The sequence below is a fragment of the Rhinolophus hipposideros genome, assembly GCF_964194185.1.
Source record: "Rhinolophus hipposideros genome assembly, chromosome: 1".
NCBI classification, from domain to species: domain Eukaryota; kingdom Metazoa; phylum Chordata; class Mammalia; order Chiroptera; family Rhinolophidae; genus Rhinolophus; species Rhinolophus hipposideros.
In genome coordinates, this window is record NC_138047.1 from 109,642,397 (window position 1) to 109,660,477 (window position 18,081).

Consider the following 18,081-nt stretch of genomic DNA (forward strand, 5'->3'; position numbering starts at 1 on the left):
CTGCCCCAAGTAGCAAACCTTACAAGGCCAGGCGCCCAGGACCGTGACCTCACAGACACCTGGCCGGGCCTCAGTCTCCCCATCTGTACAGCTCCTGGGGCCACAGAGACCTGGGGCAGCAGTGGTGATTGTGGAGGGCTAAGAGCGGGAGCCCCAGCGGGGGCAGCGGCAGGGTTGGGGGGAGCTGTGATGGAAACCCGAAGAGTTTGGAGCAAGACCGCAGCACAACAGCCCATTATTATCTGACCCAACACTCTGCCAATCCTGTGGCAGGGGACTTCCAGGAAGACAGGGCACATTTGTCTCTGACGCTGAGCAGAGTTACACACAGACGAGGATGGGAGCCACGAGCCAACTTCAAAGAGCGCTGCCCCAGCAGGGCGCTGCCCCAGCCTGCCGCTGCCCCAGCCTGCCTGCTGTGCCTGCCTGCCCATGCTTCGGGTCTGCAGAAGATTCTCAATGCTCTGGTGGGACTTCCCACTGAGAAAGCCCACACTTGCCCTCACCCTTCCCCTGGGCCAGGCCACATAGGCACAGCTGGGCACATGCAGCCAGATGTGGCCCTGTCCTTCGTGAGTTCCCAGTCAGGCAGGGAAGGCAGCCAGGTAAATATGGTGGCCAGGTACCAGGCTGGGAGCTTAGAGGTAAATATGGTGGCCAGGTACCAGGCTGGCACCCAGCTAGGGGGTGGCCAGGGAGGGTCCCCTAAACACAGACGCCTATGCCTTTTCTTAAACTACTTCGGAGTGAGGGAATGGCAGAGTGGGGCGGACAGGCTGAGCTGCTACCTGTGGGCATCTGTTAGCAGGTCTTGTCCTCCGACCTCCAGGTCTGTCCACTCCTGGGGTCTATGCCTGGCCCAGGGCCTGGCACTCAGGGCACCCCGCATGCATGAGAGGAGCAGAGGGGGCAGCTTTCTGAAGGGCCTCTATCACAGGGTCAGGGGCTAGAGTGGGGGCAAAGGCCCAGGACCCCTGCCAGGGCTCCAGGTGGACTTTCGGTGCCGCCCCAGGCTCCCAAGGCTGTGGGGCCAAGCCGAGGCCCACCTGGCAGCCCAGGCCAGGCTGACCTTGCTGCACTGGGAGCTTGGCTGGTTCCTACCCCTGCCTCAGGGCAATGGGCAGGGCTGTGGGACAGCTCAGGGTGTGAGGCCCCTCTGATGCCACAGAACAGAGTGCTGGATTACAACACCTCCTCGAGCAAGGCTGGAGGAAATCCTCAAAATGGAGCTGCAGGGTCAAGGGTGTGGAGGCCCAGCCTGGGTTGGGCGAGCCGCCTGGATGGGGTCCTCACAAGGCTCCAGATGCCCACCATGAGGGCTCAACTACCATGAGCTAGAACCGTCTTTACCCCATTTCTCAAGGAGGGAGCTGAAGCCCAGTTGCTCAGACATGAAGGGCACACAGATGGCTCCACGCTGTGGATGTGCCCTCCTCTGCTTCCTGGAGAAGCTCGGTGCTGACTCAGGAGCCCCCGGGGAAGCCAGCCTGGGCTGGCTCAGCACTCTCTCCCCCTCTGTAGGGGAGCTCACCCCCCCCCACAGCCCCAGTGTACACGCCACCACCTCAGGGTTGTCTCCAATCAACCTGGCAGACCCTGGGGCAGGGACTTCACCTCCTTCTACAGGCTTGAGCAGGCATGAGCCTACACCCCACCCAGTGGCCTGAATGGGTTTCCTTGGCAGTGAGCCGCAGCCTCACAATAAACATCTGATTCACAAGGACACAGAGGGCACGTCTCAGAACAGAGTGTGGCCTCAGGGGTGGGCTGTGGATGCCACAGAGGGTGCCCTGCCAACCTCTCAGGCCCACTGACCTCCCCAGGCCAAACCACACCCTTCTGGGAGGCCCATGTGGTCTGAGGGTCAGCCACCTCTGGATCTTGGGGCCAGGGGTGAATGAAACACCAGTCCTGCCAGCAGGTTCCAGCATGCTCTGTGACCTGGGACAGTGACAAGCAGGGGCTGACCACTCAGGGGGCCTCAGAACTGGAACCTCACAAGTTCTGGCGCCTGGGGAGAAGGAAGGAGGTGGGGGGACCTTCATGCCCTCCTGGGAGCCCATGCCACCTCAAGCACCATGCGGCCCCCTCCCCCATGAGAGCCCAGCCTGGGCTTGCCCCTCCCTCATATATCTCCAGGAGTTCAGGTGCAGCTCAGGAGCCTGGCCCCCAGCCCAAATCCATCAGTGTGGCCCAGAGGCAGGGCTTTCCATCACCTGAGAATCAGGCAGTGTAATTCACAAGGCGGCTCAGCTTTCCTGGCCGTGGCTGTGGCCAAGAGGCAGCTCCGTTTCTCTCAGCCCTGTCCCTGCCCTCCTGTGCACAGCCCCAGCCATGGGCAGTGAAGCCTGCCATCCCCAGGCTACACAAAACCCGAATCTCCCCACCACCATCTCTGGACTTAGGTAACCCACACGTGGGACTCTCTGGCTCTTGGATGCCTGGTCAGGGCCACTGGGGAGATCCAGAGGTCTTCTGGAGAGGGACCACCTACCCTGAGGAGGATTTTGGCGTCCTGAGAGCCCCCTCCTTGCCTCCCAGGCCCCTCTGCACTTTCATCCATGTTCCCATCCACACCCTCAGCGTATCCGGTGCACACCAGGCCACTCTGGTCAAACTGGCCTGCCACCCTCCCCACTGCCAGCCTTTGGCTCAGTCTGTCCCCACCTTCATGGCTGTCAGCCATGGCTCAGGGAGTCCTCCTGCTTGCAAACCCTGCGTTCACCAGCCACCTGTAGCCCACCTCCCTCAGCCAAGCTGCCCAGTGCTGGCCATGATAACCAAGGTTAGTAAAAGACCACATGTGCGTGTGCCCGGGTCTTACTGAGGCCACCTACTAACCAGCCGGGGAGGGGATGGCCTGTCAGTCACTGACCCTTGGTGTCCAATGACAGAGCTTCAAGGACAGGAGCCAAGAGGACCCAGGTGGCTCCCCAAACCTGGCCGCTTCTGATGGACTCAGGCCTTTGCCATGAGCCCCAAGTGGGCGGGGACCTGGGAACCTGCCCTTTGCCCCAGACTTCTCCAGGCCTGGCCCCACCCCCACCCTACCCCCAAGCAGAGTGGCCCTGTGGTCCCTGCTGTTCAGCCCTGAGGGCTAGGGAAAGCAGCCCCAGTGACTCACGGTCACTGAACACCAACGATATGCCACCGCCAGCCCCCTGGCCACACCGCCACCCCTGAGGTAGAAAGTGGTCCACTACCTGCATTGTACGGACAGGGAAGGCAGGGCCCAGCTGTGTGAAGCCCCCTGGCCAAGCTCACACGGCTGGCAGATCCAAACCCAGGACCTCTGTGACCACGGCTGAGCCACTTTGTCTCCCCATGCCCCTCAAGTTCCCATGTGTAGGCACGCGTGTGGGGGGCAGGGGGAGGACTGATCAGTACCCACTCTCCTCTGTCCATGTGAACAGGAAGGACCAAGGAGGATCTGGAGGCTGCCCGGATTGCTTCTGTCTCTCCGGCCAACCTCCTTGGTGGCTCCTCCCTGGCTCTGTAGGCCTGAGGGTCTCCCCCCAAAAGGCCAGGCCCTCTGTCAGCACCCTTCTCTCCATATGGCTGACAGGGACTGGCCTTCCCCCTCTGCCCAGGCTATGTCCCAACACAGGGCACAGAGCCAAGTACTGGGTGGGGGGAGGCGAGTTTGACAGAGTCCTCACCGCTCAGAGACCCCTTCCTGGCCCCCTGGCCCCAGAGAGTCCCCTGCATGGGTGTCCCGGGTAAAGACAAAGTGGAGGAAGACACAGGAAGTGGAGCACAGTCCCCTCCTCTGGTCTTGCAGAGCTCGGGTCAGAGGGCAGGGGCTGACCCAGGGTCAGTGCCGGGCAGTACTTGAACCTGGAATCCTGCTCCCACTCCAGGACTTGCCATGGCCCCTCAGGCTGTCACAAAAAAATTCTACACACGTCATCATGATTATCATCATCCGGGCAAGTCACATCTCCTGAGCCCCCTGAGCCTGGTTACATGCCTTATCAGCAGGTCACACAAGTCTGGTCCACATGGCTACCCCAGCCACGCTGCACCCAGCGGCCAGGGCCAGTGCTGAGAGGCACTTGACTCAGTCAGAACGGCCATCCAACGGGCAGGCACAGACATCACCGGCAGTGACAGATGAGCAAACAAGGCACAGAGCGAGGATGTGAGGTGCTCAGGGTCACACAGCGTGCAGAGGGCGTGGGCTCCCGGTGGGACGGTGCAGCAGTACTCAGGCCCCCTCCATCCCCCTTTCTCTCTCACACAAACACCAAGGGAGCCAAGTGTCAGCGCCACTTTACCAGGGGAAGCCAAGGCCCAGAGCAGCAGAAAAGAGCTGGCTGCTGGGAGGAGCCCAACCCACACGTGGAAGGCAGTCCCCAACGCCCAACTGTCCCACCCACTCTGCCATCCTCTCTGACACTTCACTGTTCCCCAGAATAAGAGTCTCAGGCCCCCCAGAGCCACGGGGCTGTTAGTCACCCACACTTCAGCTCGTACAGGCGCCTTTCCTCGCACCTTCGTTGAACCAGCTGAGGGAAGGCCAGTCTGGATTACGGAGAGGAGATGGGAACATATTCCCCACCTGCGCCTTCGGAGGCCCGGTCGGGTGGGTCGTGTAATGGGGTCCTGCGGCAGCCTGCGAGCCCCAGGGGCCTGGGGTAGCAGTGGTCAGAAGCATTCGAGGGGCTCAGGGCTCGGGACGCCACCGACCCCCGTACCTAGGCTTCCAGGGCGCACCCAGCGCACGCCCGACCCGCGCGCTTTTCCAGGCAGTGGCGCCGCCAAACCCCGCGCGCGCCCGAGCTCACCGCCCCCACCCGCCCGCCCGCCCCACCGCGAGGACCCCGGCCCCAGGGACAGGAGCCGGCCAGGGGACGCTCTCGCGCCCCGCCCGTCCGGGTCCCGCCTCTGCGCCTTACCCGCCGAGGGTCTGCTCCCGGCCGTGGACTCCGCGTCCAGGCGGCGACTCCCGGCTGGGCCGCCAGGCGCTCCCGCCCTTCCAGCCTGCGGCCGGGAGCTCGGTCCCGCGCGGCCCCGCCCCGCCGGCCCCGCCCCGCCCGCCGGCCCCGCCCCGCCCCGCCCCGCCGGCCCCGCCCCGCCCCGCCGGCCCCGCCCCGCCGGCCCCGCCCCGCCCCGACGGCCCCGCCCCGCCCCGACGGCCCCGCCCTGCCCCGCCCCGCCGGCCCCGCCCCGCCCCGCCGGCCCCGCCCCACCCCGCAAGCCCCGCCCGCCGGCCCCGCCCCGCCCGCCCGCCCCGCCCCCCCAGGCTCCTGGGCCCGGCCCCCGGCCCCGCCCAGGCCCCCGCGATACCTCTCTGGCGCTTGAGGCCCCTGGGTGGAACTCCGAGTCATGGGGGGGGTCTGACGTTGGGCGCCAGGATTAAAGGGGGAGGGGGCTCCACCTTCCACACCCTGATGCCCAGGGATAAGACCGGTGTTAGCTGTGGGTATGGACGAGCTGTCCGAGCACACAGTAGGTGCTCAGGAAATACACGTAAGCGAAGGAAAACGAAGTGTGTCTGTTCCTTGGGCGTGTCCTGCCCTGTGACACCCGGTGGCCCCACTGGAGGAGGCGCTGACCCTCAGCCCTGTGATCCTGTCCCAGAGCTGCCCAGGCAATGGGTCCCAGGCCCCAGGAAGGGGACACGTGGCTGCAGCAGCACACATCCTCACTGGTGAGACACACTTGGGCTTGGAGAAGTTAACCAGGGATGGGGTGAGTGAGAGAGGCCAGAAAACCAAGTGGCCAGGCTCTGAGTCCCCTAGGAAGAGACCAGGGCTGCTGGAGAGGAAGCGGAAAGGCCTGGGGAGAGGCGGCTGGAGGTGGCTGAGGCTACAGGAGAGTCTTCAGCCAACAGAGCCTCAGTTTCCCCATCTGTCAAATGAGAGGGCCCATCGGCTGGAGAGCTGGCAGGAGAACTTTTGGGGGAGGAACGGGGAGCAGAGTTTCGGCATCCCAGCACTTCATCTGCCGGGGTGGGCAGACACGTGCCCTGCCTGGCCCAGGGCCACCCCTCACCCTGGCCCCAGTCTGTGACTCGACCCACTCACTCCAGGTTGTCAGGGCTGGACGTGGGCTCCAGATATCCTGAAATCCCGCCCCTTCAGCTCACAAGCCCGTTGTGGTAGTGGTCAGGCTCAGCTACCATGAGCACCCATGTGGCCATCCCACTCCTGGAACAGGGCTTAGTGCTGGCTCGGCTGGGCCAGAGCTCCTAACGGACTGTTCACTGCCTTGGGGCTGGACACACTTCTTCCCTGATGTCCGGTGCAGCAGACCAAGTGCCTGCCCTGTGCTGACGCAGGGAAATCTTGCCCTTGTGGCTCCTGGGAGGGAGCATATGGACGCACAAGCAGACACCATCGTGTCACAGTGAGTGACCTCTTCCTGGAGCATGTGGCTGAGGAGAGGGACAGAAACCAGGAACCGAGTGAAGCAAAGTCAGACTTCGGTGCCTCCCTCCAAAGCATAACCTCAGGGCAGAATGGGCAGGGACTGCAAGCTCTGAGGTGAGGATGGCAGACCAGGACCCAGAGACCTCGTTACCAGGGTCACTGCAGACAGTTTTCCCCAAAGGATTGACACCCAAAAGGCAAGGGTGCCTCTGTGTGCAGGGCGTCTCAGCCAAACAGGGAACAGAGAACCCCACAACTCACATTCCTCCTGTCCTGCCTTGCCAGTCCAGCCCAAAGGGTGTAGGGGGAGGGGGACCCTGGTTGGGACTCCGGGCAGCTCGGAGCAGCCTGCAGAGCCAGGAACTGCAAGAGGCAAAGGCCAGAAGAGCAGGGCACCCAGGGGTTCCCCTGGGAGCTGGCAGGACAGGCATGGGTGAGAGGGAAGGTGTGTAGGTAGGCCCAGTGCTGCAGGTGAGCAGAGGTGAGGCAAGGACCCCTGGCTGGGCAGGGAAGAAGGGTGGAGGGCCTCTACAGAGCATTACATTAAAGCACACAGGTGATGCCTGAGCCACACTCTCAGGATGATGGCCAAAGGACAGGGCAGGTGCCCCTGCCATACCCATCGCTAGGGTAGCCATGGCTGCTGATTTGATGGGCTGCACCAGGGTCCAGAACATCCAGAGGCATCTGCAGTCTGGGGATGGGAGACCCTTTTAAGACCAGGATGTGATGGGGGCAAGATCTGTCTCTGGCCCAGGGGTCATCGCCTCCCCCAAAGCCTCGGGCTATAAGCGCCACCTTCACAAGCCCTGACGATGCCCAAAGTCACATCGCTGCGCCCACCTCTGCACTGACCACCAGGCTCACAATCCACAGCCCACTTGCCGTCCCTCCCTGGGTGAAGCTAAACATCGCAGATTTAATACATCTGTCCGAAAGCCAACACCTCATTTCCCCAGCCAACCCAGTCTCATACTGGCAACCTTGGGTTCATTCTTGATGCCCCTCCTGTCTCACTCTGAGTCCTGTCTGTCTGGAAGCCCTAGTGCTTCTTTCTGACCACTCTCTGCCGCTCCCCACCCCATCCTCTCATCTGCTCCCCAGCTCCTGTCCTTGCCTGGCTCTGTCCATGGCACATCGGAGGGATCTGATCTGTGTCAGTCGGCTCCCGTCACTTCTATGCTCTGGAACCTCCCAGAGTAAATGCTGGTGTCCTCACCACGGGCACACACCTGTATGATCTCACTGTTCCCTCTCTGAACTCCTCTCTCCCCAGGCCCCACTCTCACCACCTGGCCTCTCTGCGGCTCCTCCAACCATGTCAGGCACATTCCCACCTCAGGGCCTTTGCACCTGCAGCTCCCTCCTCCTAGAGCACTCCTCCCGCAGATGACTGTGAGGCTCATCTCCCTAAGGCCCTTGCCTCTGCTTCAGTATCCTTTTATTAGACAGTTCTCTCCTCACTTCTCTTTTCAAAGCTGTCCACAGTCCTCACGTTCCCTCCCTCCTCTGTCCTCCTCTGAACTCCTATATCTTTTTATTTGTTATGATTGGACCCCCCTGGAGTGTCATCTTGCAGGGTCAGGACAATGCTTGCCTGCATCACTGCTGCTTCCAGAGGGCCTCAGGGCCTGCCTGTCACAGAGTACATGCTCACTAAATAGTTAATGAATGAAAAGACGAGGCCTCAAGAGCAGCCCCAAGGATAGGGCAGGTTCAGACAGAGCTGCCTGCAGAGCTGGGTCCCTGTGGTTGATGCTGACCCCGGAAGCATCAACCTTCTCACCCCTCCCAACCCCAGGAATAGCCTTGTGGTCATACTGAGCGCCTCCTCACCAGGCAGGCTGTGAGGAGAGAGACCACCCGGCAGGCCTGTTTCCAGGCAGCTTGTCTGCTCAGCTGGGGATATTGGGGAACAAGCTCCACCCCACTCCCCAGCCCCCTCCAAGGGGAGCAGGTCCGCTGTTTGGGCTCTGGGGGGCGTCCCATAGGCGGTGGCTCTGAGGATAGCGTCCCCCTCACACTGTGGGCTCCGCTCCCGCACGGGGGATGGGCTGAGGGGGAGCTGCCTGCCTTGGGCTCCAGCTCGTCCTGGCTCCCAGGACCGGCCTCCAGTGCTCTCTTATGCTGCTTCGCCCTGGGTGGCAGGTGGGGTGTTTTCCCTTTTTTGAAACCAAGGAGAGAGCAGCAGAGAGGGAACGGAGCCAGAGGGAGGGTCTGGGGGCTCACTGCACGACTGTGTGCTGAGCTAGAGATGGGGAATCCATCCAGACTTCATATCAGAGCCCAGCAGCTGGTTCCTCTCTGCCCCCAGCACTCCTGCCCCTCTGCTGGGAGAGCCCCTGGTATCACCGCCCCCCTGCAGGAGTCCTCCGGGCCTCCAGCTCTCCTGCCCACATGTCCTCTTCCATTCCAGCTTCCCCCATCACACTTCACAGGACTGGCTGGACGTCCCCATCCCCTGGATGACTCTCTGGGTCCCAAGCATTGTCCCAAACGGGGCCTTGCTCAGAGGGTGCCCTTGGTGGGTGGCCCCAGGCTGTGGGCTTCTGGCCAGGCTGCCCAGGTGAACCAGTGGGGGGCATGGCCTGCACCTGGCTTGGCCCACTGCCCCTTGTGGCAGGTACAGGCCTGGCTGGACTGGGTGCTCCGCATCTGCTCCCTCTCCGCCACCCAAGACAGGCTGACAGTCAGAGCAGGGTGTCTGGGACCGTGGGACGGAGAACTGATGATGACCTGGGAGAGCTCTCCTGGCAGGTCACAGCCCGTGCAAAGCCTGGAGGGCAGGAGAATAATGAGGTTGTGAGGCCAACTGAAGGGCCAGCCAGTGCCCCTCCCCAAACGGGCTGCACCCTGACTGCCAGCCACCATCAGCACCCCCAAACCTGGGTCAGCTGCTACCTTGCCCTCTGAGAGGTTTGTTTGGGTTCATTTTCTGCAAAGAATAACAGGATCAGGCAGGCCCCACTAGGGAGATCTATTTTAAAACACCACCCACCATGGGTGGAGGACGTGGCCCACGCACACACTCGCGTTTCTATTTTTATATCCAAACACTCTCCTCTCAGCCCCCGGAGCCGAATTTGGAACTTGAAAGAGGCCCATTCTATTCTGGGTCCCACTTCCGGCCCTGGTGGTACGAGGGGGTTGGTGTTTGTACACACAGAGCCTTCTCTGCCCTTCTCCTTCCCAAACGTTCCTGAGTCCACATGACGTCCAGGAAGGCACCAGGGTCTGCAAGGGGAAGCCCATATGGGGCCTGGGAAGGGGAAGTGTGGTCCTCAGGATGTGAAGGCCTTATGTCACCCCCAAGAGGGGCCCCCACTCACCACCCCAGCACAGGGTTAGGGGGGCATCTGGCCCTTCCAGCTGGACACTGGGATGAGGTACATGATGAGTGGGTGTGAGGAGGCCCGTGCAACTTTGAGACCCCCTGCACCAGAGGTGAGCCTGGGAGGGGACCTCCAAAAGAGACTCAGCTCCACCAGCCTTCCCCTCCATGCCTCTGGAGAGACCTGGCTGCCTTGCAGGGAGTGAATGAAGGAGCTGCCCACCAGGCTCCCAGAACTCCCCCGGGGGGCCTTTCATGGGTTCTGTGTGGGTCTCTCCAGAGCCTCAGCCACCTGCTCAGCCCAGGGCCCCCAGGGAATCACTCCCTTTCCCCTGCCACTCATCCGTTCTCAAGAGTGGGCTTTGGCCTCAATTCCCACTCCCGTGGGTCCCCCACACCATGGTGGGCATCTCTAAGGCCGCCCGCTGCTGCCCTGGGCACACCTCCTTCCCAATGTGCCCCCCTCTGGCCAGCGAGCTGAACTCATGGTGCCTCCTCTGCTCTCATCCCCACCAGGCTGAGCTGGAGCCACCTGTGCCCCAGGCTCGGCACTCGGCCTGAGCCCACCACAATCACCCAGAAGGGCGCTGGTCCAAGGTGCCCTGCTTCTGCCCCTGCCCACTCCCTCCCTCCCAACCTCTGACAGTGGGTGGGACTGGGAGAAGATGGGCACGGGCTGTCCCCAGTGAACTTCTGAGCCATGCCCACTTCAGAGCTGGCCAGTGGTGGGTAGGAGGAGACACAGCCCTCCTGGTGGGGAAAGGGGCCGATGGCCTGACGAGAACTCTAGGAGCATCTCACAGGGAAGCGGGCGTTACTGTGAGGATGGCCAGGAAGCCAGTGAGGAGAGGGCTCCCTGGAGGCGGGGCTGCAGCGCCTTCCCTGCTGTGCCAGGTGTCCTGCAGCCACCAAGAGATGGCAGTGAGCCTTACTTTCAGAGGAGAAAACCAAGACTCTGAGAAGAGAGGCTCACGTGGGGGACCTGGGCTCTGCAGCGCGTGCAGCTCACACAGAACCACAGAGAAACACAAGGTACCTTTTTGTTCTCCTGTCTCACAGTGTAACAAATTAAGGGCGAAGTCATGTCTGCTTATCTCAACTCGTTCGTAAATAGCGTTGGAATGCCTGCTTAGCCATTAGGGGGAGAAAGAGACCCTCAGTCAGCCAGATCAAAGACTTAAATGTGAAAAAAAGAATCTAAAACATGTTAAAAGAAAACGTGGACGATACTATACTACGGAGTTGGTGAGGCAGACTTTCAAGGTACAATGTCAGAGGGGGCACGACCAGCTTGTGGGTATAACGGGAAGAGCCAATAGACACGACAACTAAAGGCGACGCCAAATTGGGGTAGATATACAAGCATTTTTACAGGTTATTAAAGTTTCTACCTTTAGTTAAAATGGGCACACATAGCAATTCACAAAAAAGAACTATATGTGACCCATAAGCCAGGTTGAAACTTGTTCTACCTCATTAGTAATTACATAAATACAAAGGGGAACAATGGGACAATTTTTTGCTTCTTGAAGTGGAAACGCTGACAGCCGGTACAAGCTGCACGTTCCCGTGTTTGCTCAGTGTGAGGAGAACCTCTAGTCACTCTTCCTGCGGCTGGACAAAAATGAGTTGGTTCTGAAACACTAGTTCACATTCTCCCAATTTACTGACAAGGTCAAACTTCGCAGTCACTCCTCTGAGCGTGTTTTAATCAGAGCGATGCATGCTAAAGAGTTAACCTAGTTTCTTACAAAATAGCCGGCCCCACTCCTCATTTTCCATGGCAACTCTTAGCTCATTCTTTTGGTTTCACTTCACATCCTCAAACAACACACTTACATTGCTACTTCCTGACTATCATTCTGTCACCACTTTGTTTAGACAGACAGTCACAGGTGACATCATGACACTACCTAGTCGCTCCTCATGCCTGAGCCACGTAATGGGTTACGGTCACTTTTTCCTTTTTTGACTCAACATCTTTTCCTTGGAGTCAATGGCTTTTATTTTGCTTATTTCTCGTTACTAATTCTTCTCTAAATGCTGCCCAATGTCCAATTGTGCCCAAGACATCCCAGTGTGTCAGGTATTCTGTCAACTCAGACTCTGCTCTCTAAGCTGGGCACAGCATTCACCAGCACCCAAGTTCCCTCACGGTTCTCTCTGCTGCAGGAGCCCTGCTTCCTGCATTCCACACTTCCCCTTTCTTGGTTTCCTCCCTCCATTTGGTGGAGTACACCCCGAAGTAGCTTCCTGAGAAAGGGTGCTGGAATGTGCACTTTTGAGGCCTTATCATTCTGAACATATCTCTCTTCTACCCTCACTCTTGATTAGGTGTGGCTGAGGATAAAATTGTAGCTTAGAAAGCATTTAATTTCAGAATGTTGAGAATTATCTTCCAGCTTTGCTGTTAAGAAGACTGAAGCCAATTAGATCCCAGTCATTGGTGTGTCACCCCTTCTTTCTCTCTAAACACTGTAGGGTCTTTGGTTTGTCTCCAGGGTCCTGAAAATCCCCCTTCAATATGCCCTTTGTATGCATCTATTTTATTTTTAATTTTTTTATTGGGGAATATTGGGGAACAGTGTGTTTTTCCAGGACCCATCAGCTCCAAGTCAAGTTGTTGTTTTCAATCTAGTTGTGGAGGGTGCAGCTCACTGGCCCAGGTGGGACTCAAACTGGTGACGTTGGTGTTGTGAGCACTGCGCTCCAACCACTGAGCCAACCGGCCGCCCTGTGTGCTTCTCTTTTCATTCTTGGATCGAGCCGTCAGTGGGTCCTTTCAAGCTGGAAACTCAGGCTTAATTTCTGTGAAATGTTTTCAATGTATCTTTCATTTTTCTCTTCCCTCCTTTTCTCTCTAAAACTTCTATTACGTAGATGTTAGACCTCCTCAATAGGGTCTCTAATAACTTCCTCTCTTTTTTTTCCAACTTTTTGCCCTACTTTCTGCAAGATTTCCTCAATCTTATCTTCCGACTCTTCTATCGTGTGTTCCATCTTCATGGCCGTCATCTCTTTAACTTCCGAGTGCTTTTTACATTCTGTAAATGTTTCAGAAGACCAAGTTCCTGTTTCATGAATACAAAGTTTCCTCTTTTCTTGTTGGGGACATTGGTGATGTTTTCCTAAGTCTTCTTCTCCCAGCACAATTTCTGCTTCCTCCCAATTGCCCTTTCTCTATTTTGTTTTTTTAATTGGGGAATATTGGGGAACAGTATGTTTCTCCAGGACCCAACACCTCCAAGTCAAGCCGTTGTTTTCACTCTAGTTGTGGAGGGTGCAGCTTACTGGCCCAGGTGGGATTCGAACCGGTGTTATGAGCACCGCGCTCTAACCAACTGAGCCAACCGGCCGCCCTGCCCTTTCTCTATTTTGTCTTGACCTTCCACGGTGCCAGTGGTCACCCTGGCTGGCTGCTCAGGCTGGATAGAGGGACTTGTGAGCAGGGCTTTTTGACTGTGATCTTTACCATGAAGTAACCTGGCAGGACATGGCCCCCAGGATCTCCTGGCTGGTCAGATTCCCCAGAGAAAACTCCAACATCCTGCCTGGAGGGAAGAAACCTGCAGCCAGTGTCCTGGGCACGGAGGGCAGGGCTGGGGTCTCAGCATTTAATGCACACTGAGCTCTCTTGTTTTCATCATGGACACTCCACCCCGGCTGTGCCTGATGTCCCCTAATCCGGAGACCCTCTGTCCGGCCACTCCATGAAAAGAGCCTGCGGCTTGTGGCCTGGTAGGGGAGGTCCAAAGATCCAGCTGTGGGTGGGAGCTATGGAAGAATATGGTTCTCTGTCGTATTTCCAGCCAGCCTTGTGTATTTTAGCTCTATTTCGCTCACACTTTTAGAGGTACCCAGGGCCGTCAGTTCCTGAGCAGTTTAAAGGGAATGTCAGGGGGACATGGAGAGCTTTGCCTCTGCCCTGGGGTCACCAAGGCTGGAGTTAGTCCCTCTCTCTGAGCCCCAACTTCCCCACGTGTTTGGTGAGGACCGCATCTGTCCTGTGCTATTCCCACCTGAAGGGACTTCCCACCGGGAGAGGAGCGAGCTTCTGGGTGGAGTGGGGTGCTCGGCAAACACCTGAGGAGCCCAGCTGGTGGCTGCTGGGGACCTGATTCACCACCTAAGAGCATCACGCCTCGGGTTTGTCCATCCTCTGCAGTCTCTGCCTTTACAAACCTTTGTTATAAATAACTGCAATCAGCATTAAGCTTTAACATCAAACATCTTAACTTGCAGATAACACTTTAGCTGTCACCCAACACCTGAGTTGACAGGTACCAACTTGGTTATCAGCTGACACCTCAAATATCAGCCAATTCCCTCGCTGGTAGCCGAGAAGGCTCTGCCCAGGAATGAAATACATATCATTAAACGTGTGTGTGTTGGGGGGGGGAAAGGGGTTGCGGGGCGGGGGCGCCTAGGAGAAGGAAAACGGCTCCAACAAGGAACGACAGCCATCAAAGACCTGAGCGCCGCCATCACCACACAGCCCACAGACTGTAAGGCTGGGGGCTCCAGGGAGCCTCTCCCTCACAGGTGAGGTCACCTGCAGCTTATGTGCACATTAGCCTAATCCAGACGGGGTGGCCTCCCTGAGAGCCATGACACACGCTGGCCACATTATGGGTGCTTGACACAAATGTTTAGTACACGGTAAAAGCAGGCTGCGCGCGGCTTCTCTCCACTGAAGAGATGCAAACACTGAGGCCAGATGGGGAGAGGTCTGTCACGGCCCCTGGCCAGGGCCGTACTACTGCCTTCCTGCCCCACTCATCCTCAGCTGTGATGCCCAAACCCACCCACCACTGGCATTTGCCAAAGGTGCCCCCCCAGCCTGCAAGTGCCCTCCTGCCCCAGGGTCTTCTCTTCTTCTCCTGGCCCTTGGGACCCTGGCTGGGAGAGCCTGCCTTGCTGACCCTCTTAGGAGACATTCCCCCCCCCACACACACACACAGGGCTGGAAGAGGAGATTCAGGGTCCCAAGAGTTGGCTTCTTGGCCAAAGGCAGGCCTGTCCAGACCCATCTGCTCCCATCAAAAGGCTCAGAAGTTTCTAGAATCCTCTTTGGGCCAGAGAGTCTGGGGTGATGTCCCAGCACAAAATATGTCTGGGAAGTAGCGCAAGATGGAGAAAAATTATGTTCCCAGAAGGGCTTTCAGGCATGTGGTGTATGTGCAGGGCGCCTGCAGGACTGGGCTAAGAGGCTGCTAGGAGGAAGGCAGCAGGAGCAGCAAGCCACCTTCCCTGGGCTGCTCCCCCAGAGCTAGGTGGGGGAGTACGCTGCAATCCCCCACCTCAGGGAGGCCTTTCACCCTGGCTGAGCAGGACAAAAACAGCGGGGGCCCCAACCCTGCAGGGCCGTGACCCCTCCTGGCCCAGCTGAGGTCTTGCTTGAGCTTGCCTTAGCCCTGGAAACTGGCAAGGGGTATGGTTATTCAGATCCTCTCCTGGATAACACCCACCCCCAGCAACCCCTTGAGATTGGGGGTCCCAGCTCATCCTCATTGAATCATTCATTCACTCTTGCATGCCCTATACATTTACCGAGCACCTGAATATTCGTTCATTCATTCCACAAACCTCAGCTGAGGGTCCCCCACATGCAGCACTGTGCCAGGCCGTAGGGTCCCGCATGAGGGCAGCGCCACCCTCCTCCTTGCTCAGGCCTATGAGCTCCTCGATTTTCTCTCATACCCCACCCCAGTCTGTATGCATTTCCTGTGCTGAGGAAAAGAGTGAAGAAATAAAATGTAGTCACTATAGTCAAGCTGCTAAATTACTAAAATCCTGTAGACTGTGGCATGATTAGAAACTTCATTTCATCCTCCCCTTTGCCAAGGAAGGTAATAATAGTTCATAGGCCTGGGGATTAGGAAAGGCTATCTTTGGGAGGTCATTATTCTGCCAGCCACACAATCTACCAGCATTTCTTGTTGGCTCCACCTTCAGGAGCTCTCCAGAATCTTCTGGGTTCTCACAGTCTCCACGCCCACCACTGTAGGCCAAGTCACCGTTGTTTCGTTCTATGATATCTAAAGGAGCTCTGAATGAAACCTCTTCTCCCCAGAACCCTGCAAGTCTCCCCATTTCACTCCAAGGACAAGCCAGAGTGCCCCTGGTGGTCTGTCCTCTCTCCCCTCCCCCACCCACACTCCTTTAGTCTCAAGGGCCTCCACTGTTTAGAAACTGGCAGACACACCCCTGCCTCTGGGCCTTTCGTTGGCTCTTCCCTCTGCCTAGAGGCCTCTTCTCCCAGGAATTTGCATTTCTCACTCCTACACTTCTGCAAGCCTTTGTTCAAAAGTCCTACTTAACGCTGCCCCTCCCCTCCCCTCTTTCCCAGCACTGCCATCCTGTTAGCCTGCCAGGTGAAGAACAAGTTCTCCAGAACCAGATCCAGCAGCAACACAGACGTCCTGGGCCTGTGAAGGCTTGGACAGGAATTCTTCACTCTCCTTTCTCTCCCACTTTGGTCGGGCCACAACTGAGCTTGGCCAGGAAGCTCTCAGTGGCAGAGCATCAAGGAAGCAAAGGATCAGGGACCGTGCATGGGAGGACAGAAGACAGCTGGTACACATGTCCACACCTTTCAGAGCTACACATTTAGCCGACGTGTTCCCTCCTGTTCATTGGCAGCCTTGCAGCCTCTGGGAAGGCCAGCTCTGAGTCCCCAGTCTCAGGCTCCCCATGGACCTGGAACATAGCAGGAGAGCTGGCCGTGGCCCCTGCTCTCAGACCTGCAGCCTCTCCCTTCTGCTGTCATCCCCGACCCCTGGTGTCCACCCAGCTCAATACCGACCCCTGCAATTGGGAAGACGAGGGTGATCACCATGGAGGCTTGTCAACACTACTAGCTCACCCAGGGACCTAACCATGGCCAGAGACCCCCTTTCCCAAAGCAGTGGGACTCTGAGCTCCCTCTTCCAATCCACCTAGACACCATATCAGGGAAAGCGAGGGGAGGCCCTATGCAAGCTGAACACCTCCTTAGGCCATGGAAACTTCTGGACCAAACCACAGTTTAGACCAACAGGACTGAAATTAAATTCTGCTACTGTGCTGGTGCCCACGAGGGAGAGCAGGTCACTATGTGTACCTCTGACATGAACTTGGAATTGAACAAGATTGTCGAGTGATATGAAGAGGAGTTCTGGGCCAGCAGGGACAGGTTGCGTGTGCCCAGAACATCCAGGAGTTGGGGTGCTGGCACCCAGCTGTGGATAAAAAAGGGGTTCTGTGGAGTGACCTCCCAGGGTGACATGATCATAAACCCCTAACTGGCAGGTCATGGCGGGTCGTGACGCCCCAGCCTCCAACTTCTTTAGTGAAAGGCTTATGGTGGCCGTGAGCTGCCCTACCTGTTGTTTCTGTGCATGTAGGATAACATTTCTTTGAAATAATCCATAACCACCCTCAAGAGAACACACAATCTCGTTAACTGTCCTTTAATCCAATCCCTGCCTTGCTTTCCCACCTCCAGGTCTTCTTCCTTTGTTCCCTCCTTAACTTCAAATACATTAAAAAAACTGCAAAACTTATTCTCTGGAGTATTTGAGATCTCACTCCCCGGCAAATGGTGCCAGTTTGGGCTCAAATGAATTTTTATAAAAATTCTCTACAGGTTTGGACGTCAACACACTGTTCAGTGACAGGGGACCTGGGTCCCCAGGGTGTGGTTGTGGGTGTTCAGGAGCAGGGTGAGCGTGGAGTCTGCACACACTTTGGGTTCTGTCTGAGGCTCTGGTCCCCAAGCCCGCTGGGCCCTAGAAGTGCCAGTCACATGGCACCCTTGAGAACACTCCAGGGAGGGCCCAGTGGGGGCTCCCCGAGGCCCAGAGTGCCATCGAGGGCAGGCAGAAGCCCCAGGGGCCACGGCTCAGGGCCCCAGCCAGCCTGGCACCCAGCCAAGTCTTCCCTGCTCTGCCTGGGCCCCTTCCTTGGCGGCAGGCATCCCTGAGCTCTGCCCATGAGCCCAGCGGCCCTGAGGTGCCTGCGCCCACCAGGATGTGAATGTAAACAGCACAGAATTTTCATTTTGATCACCCAGTGAAGACACGATTGTGGGCACTGGGTCAGGGGTCCTTCCTCCAGGTGGGCTCATAGTGGGCTATCGGTCACTGTGGCAGTGTGGCCAGGGGACCCTGCAGGGGCCTGTGCCCCCCGTTGCCCCCCCTTCGCTGCAGGGCCCTGTGAGAGCTTCTCCTCGGCTTTCAGGGGCTCTGGCTCTCCACTGCCCACAGTCCTGCGCTCAGCCCCACGCCCACTGACGGGGTGAGCGTGCAAGGTCAAAAGAGCCCAGGGACAGAAGTGACGGGCCGCCTCCGGAATCTTCACGTAATTGGCTCAGATAGTGCTGTGTGAGGGCTCCCC

The 18,081-nt window shown here is 58.0% G+C and overlaps 1 protein-coding gene across 3 annotated transcripts in view; it reads right to left on the reverse strand.

Annotated features, from left to right (window-relative positions):
* Window positions 1-5,020, reverse strand: part of SH3BP2 (SH3 domain binding protein 2) — a 32,952-nt gene extending 27,932 nt beyond the window's left edge. Inside the window, exon 1 of one of the 3 annotated variants that reach the window (XM_081049226.1) lies at window positions 4,899-5,020. The gene's annotated coding sequence lies outside the window, so the exon portion shown is untranslated. The remainder of the gene's footprint in view (window positions 1-4,898) is intronic. The other 2 variants (XM_081049227.1, XM_081049230.1) reach the window with 2 other exon arrangements.
* Between the last annotated feature and the right edge of the window lie 13,061 nt (window positions 5,021-18,081).